Raw genomic sequence first — 4,519 nt, forward strand, 5'->3', positions numbered from 1 at the left:
GCCGGCTGGAAGCCTATAAACAAAGCAGCACAATAAATCACGAAACTCAATAGGCAAGCAAGATATGTCTGCTTCTGAGGGAAGATAAGTGGTAAGAAATCACTTTGCAGCCTTTGAAGTTCATGTAAGGCGCCTTGGATTGGAGTCGTAATTTTACTGCAGCGCGGGGTCTTTAACCCTCCCCGGGACTATTACCGAGGTTGGCTCCTTCGCCTTCCTTCGGCACTTTTACTCTCTCTGAGCAAAGGTTAGTTGGTACATTAACTGAGGTGATTAGGGTAATGATGCCTGAACACTCGGGCTTCCTCCCACCGCTTTTTACATATGATTGTCCGCTGCTTTTGTATAATGCTACAGCGTTGCCCTCAAATAATTGTTTTGAGTATCATTTTAAAGAACTCAAACGGGCAATTATCACGTCCAAGAGAAAACTAAAGCCGAAGCTCCCGGGAAAAGAAGAGTGATGTGTCTGCGAAAACAGTAGCAGGGACTTGACTTTCTTTTTTTCTCCCTTTTAACTTTTTAACCCCCAAGGGCTGTAATTTGACTGCTCGTTTTTGGCAACGCTCCAGCGACAGTCCAAGTGCTTAATCGCCCTTTCTCTTTCTCTTTCCCCCTCCGCCTCCCACCGTTCTCGCCCCAGCCCAGACGGGAGGAGGGACCCACGAGGATCCCGGCTGGCTGGGAGGAGGGACGAGGATCCGCCGCGGCCGGCGAGCCGGCATCTCGGCGCTGGGCGGGGCGGGCCGGGCGCGGCCGCGGCCGAGGAAGAGGAAGTCCGAGCCCGAGCGGCGAAGCACGGCGCTCGGTGGCCGCTGAAGCCGCGGCGACGCCGCCAGCACCTTGCCGATCGCGCCGAGCGAGCGCGCCGAGCGCGCGGAGCCGCCCTCTCGGGTAAGCGCCGGTTCTGCCTGGACACGCCGGTCCTTGCCAGGGAAGGGACAGCTCGCCGGGAGGGTCCGGGAACCGGCCGGGAGCCCAGGAACCCTCGGTGCGGCGCCCCAGATCTGCAGGTGGAGGCGGGAGGAGCAGGGTGCCGGGCCCCTCTTCCCTGCGCGTCCCCTCCGGGAGTTGGGGTGCAGGGTGTTGGGGAGGCGCTCCAGCCGCTGCGACCCGCGGCCCGCTGCTGCCTGCTGCTGCCTGGAGGGGGCGAGCCGCCGCCGGGCTCCGGATCGTGTCCCGAGCGCTGGTCCCCAGACCCACACAGCGCCGGCTCAATCTCTACCTGGCGGCCCGGCGCCCCCCCTCCCCCGCCTTCCCCCGACGCGGCCATCGCGACCGTGACGTTTGTACCTCTGAGAAGGGGCTTTTCGGCGCGCCAGTAGCGCTGCAAAACCCAACCCTAGAACTCCTGCAGGAATCCCCGAAAGGCAACCTAGCGCCTCTTCCCTCGCGCGGTTCCCGGCGCCTCGCCCCGGGCACTGGGCACCAGCGACGCGCGATGCGAGCCGGAGCCCACGGCGCTGCGGCGCGCTGGCGTGGAGGGGCCCTGCCTTCGTGGAAGCTCATCGGCTTAGTTCGCAGAGCCCTTGGGTGGGGGTGTCCACCCTGGTTGGCCTGCACTTTGCCATCCTTCTGACCCGGTGCGGTGCCAGCTGCTCGCTGCCTCTTTGTGTCCTGGGCTGTGCCTCTAGTTCCTGAGCCAGAGGCTTAAGGGGGCTCTAATGGGGAAAGTCCTCAAGTTGTTGAATTTCATTCCGTTCACTGGAGACAATGGGGCGGGTGGCTTTTTTTTTTAATGCGTTGTCGGAGTCTTGTTTGTCAAGCCGGTCTTTCGTGAAGTTCTGGTCCTTTGTACCACCCTCAGGTGGCCCCGGCGACTGCACACATTTCTCAGATCCTGAGTGTGGCGTCTGGCGGAAGACTGTTGGCAGCCGGGTGGCGGGAGAGCGCGTCCATCTCTGAGTTGGTGTTGGCTGGGGTTGTGCGAGACCGGGTTCAGAGCTCACTGGTTTTGTCCGTAAGCCAGACCAAAATATGGAACTGGGTCAGATCTGTCATCGAACAGACTTTCCGGCCCAGAGGTCCTGCCCGGAGATACAATGAGTTTCAAATGTTCAAATCCTCATCTCTTGACTTCCTCATTTCTAAAGCTGGCATCCTTCTAAAGACTGTATTGAATTTGATTTTGATCAAATGCTTTAAAACTCCCAGGTCTGTCCTATAGGGAGTAGGAAAACTTCAGGCCAGCTTGGGCTTTGGCAGGCGAGGCTGAGCTAGCCGCCCACGCTGGTGGCTTCGCTTCCTCCTTTGTAAAGTGATTTATGTCAAGGATACTTTCTACAGCTTCATGCACACTTCTCCCAGCCACCCCACCCCCCTTCCTAACCCCCACCCCCAGCCCTCTCCCTCTTTCCTTGGTCTACAATATTTAAGTGTTACACACAAAAGAAATATTTGAGCCTTTTCTATCTTTAAGTCCAGCCTCTGAGTTTCTCCCTTTGTATCTGTCCTGTTTGCCTCCCATCTCTCAGCCAGCAAACCATCGGAAGGCACATTTTCCATGCTAGGTTCTCCCAGCTGCCTAGATCATCAGAACCACTCTCTTCCCGGGTGCTGAAGGGGACAACAGGAACATCATCTGGCCATCAGAGTCACGCATGGTCCTGTTTTTCCCTGCCCATCCCCATCTGCCCTGTGGGCACCAGCTTCAGTGCCATTAATCAGCCTGATTGTTACCAAATGCAAGCTTAAATTTTTCCTTGGGAGATCAATCAGTATTTCAAAGAGGTGAAATGCTTGCTTTTTAACAGATCAATAAACAGTGATTTTTTTCAAAGAATATCAAGAATAACCAGATTTATCAAGAATAACCAGAACTACTTTGTTCTCCTTTGAGACAATGGTTTTCAGTGATTTAATGAAGATGCAATGGTGCATAGTCTGACACATGAGAAATGCTTGAATAGCACTGACTCTTTCCAGCCCTTGGCCAACTGAGAGCCATTCCTGTCTCCACAGTCTGACTCTTTATCAGCTGTACCCCACTTTTCATAGTTTCTCCCCCACAGCCCACTCCTCTTCACTGCAGTACTTGATCTTTCAAACAATTATAATTTTCTTTTCCAAGCATCCTGGAGGGATGATTCAATCCATGAAAGAGTAAAGCATGTCAAGAGATCTTGGCCAGTGTGAATGGGTAAGAAAGAGCGCGATGGCCCTAGCCCACCTCTGTGTGGGGTTAGTCTGTGCAACTCCTTGGCACTGAGACCTTGACCCCGACAAGGAAATTATTGAGACACAGATTAGTTTATCATCCGGAAATGTAACAATCATAGTTGATCACTCTTTGGATTATCTCACTTTTGCTCATTTCTTCCTCTGTAAATTTAGGAAACAATGGTCCTTCCCTCTGGAGCAGTGACGTTTATTAATGAAATAATTTGCAGTATTTGGCACACATTGTGTGCCACAAAGATGGTCGTGGTTGATAAACTGAGTCCCAGGGGTGAGAGATTTTGCTGGCGGTCACTCAGCTCTGACTTGGCAAGGCTGTGATTTAACTCAGGCTCCCTTCTCTCTCCCCCAAACCACCTGACCTAGATGTGATGGCTGTAAGAAGGCAGATTTTTAATTAAACATAATGACTCATTCTTTAAGAAGAAAAAAATCAATCACTGTTGCTTTGACTTAGGAAAACATGATGTCTAAGGCAAACTGTTCACATATTCCAGGACAGGTTGGGATGGAGACACTTCTAGACAAAGACTCTACACTACCCAGGATTTGTGTGTGGCGTGCAACTCAAGTATTAATGCAAGCCTGCACCAATCTTGCATGATAAGATGAAAAGCTGACCCCAAGCCATGTGGCGATTCAGAGTTGTGGGTGCCTATACCAAGCAGAACTTATTGACTGAAGAGCCAGCTTGCAGAGAAGTAAGAGATGACCACATGTTCAGTTTTATATTGCTTGTGCTGATGAAAAGCAAGAGATATTGTTGTAGTGATGATAGAAACAGGCTAACCATCCTAGCAAGGGGCCAGTGACCCAGCTGCAGCAGACAAGCATCAGGTAGGCTGGGCACTCCCCACCCCATGACTCAGAGATGACAGCAGATCTAGAATCGCTTTTCATGTTTGAATCGGTTTGAGTATCTTTTCTATCTCTACACACAAGTTTACCTGACAAGTGCTTTTCCGAAGAGATACTTACCAAGTAATAATTTCTGAGCCTAAATATCTGCTCTTGGTGAATATAGAATGACTGCTGGATGGAAAGTAGAAAATGCTGGGTGCATGGGTCTGCAGCTCCATAACCCTCCTCTCCTTCTACGCCACATAACCTAGAGTTGTTCACAGATAGACCAAGTTCTAAACAGATTCCAACCACACCCACTTGATATACTAATGATGGGATGAGAATCAGGGTCTTCAAGGGTCTTTAATTAAGAAAATGGTTTTGGCAACTTTAGCAGTCCAGTGCAGCAGGGCTGTGGAAGCCCCGTATCATCACCAACAGGAAGATCAAACCACTGTAGTGGTTGCTCAAAAGCTAGCAAACCTGGAAGTATGAGAAA

The 4,519-nt window shown here is 51.7% G+C and overlaps 1 protein-coding gene across 1 annotated transcript in view; it reads left to right on the top strand.

The window, feature by feature from the left end:
* The first annotated feature begins 845 nt into the window (after positions 1-845).
* PLEKHG1 (pleckstrin homology domain containing, family G (with RhoGef domain) member 1) overlaps positions 846-4,519 on the top strand; it is a 200,463-nt gene continuing 196,789 nt past the window's right edge. Inside the window, exon 1 of the mRNA XM_004673933.2 lies at positions 846-894. The gene's annotated coding sequence lies outside the window, so the exon portion shown is untranslated. The remainder of the gene's footprint in view (positions 895-4,519) is intronic.

This window comes from Condylura cristata, unplaced genomic scaffold, assembly GCF_000260355.1.
Source record: "Condylura cristata isolate star-nosed mole 26May11 unplaced genomic scaffold, ConCri1.0 scaffold00001, whole genome shotgun sequence".
Taxonomy (NCBI): Eukaryota; Metazoa; Chordata; class Mammalia; order Eulipotyphla; family Talpidae; genus Condylura; species Condylura cristata.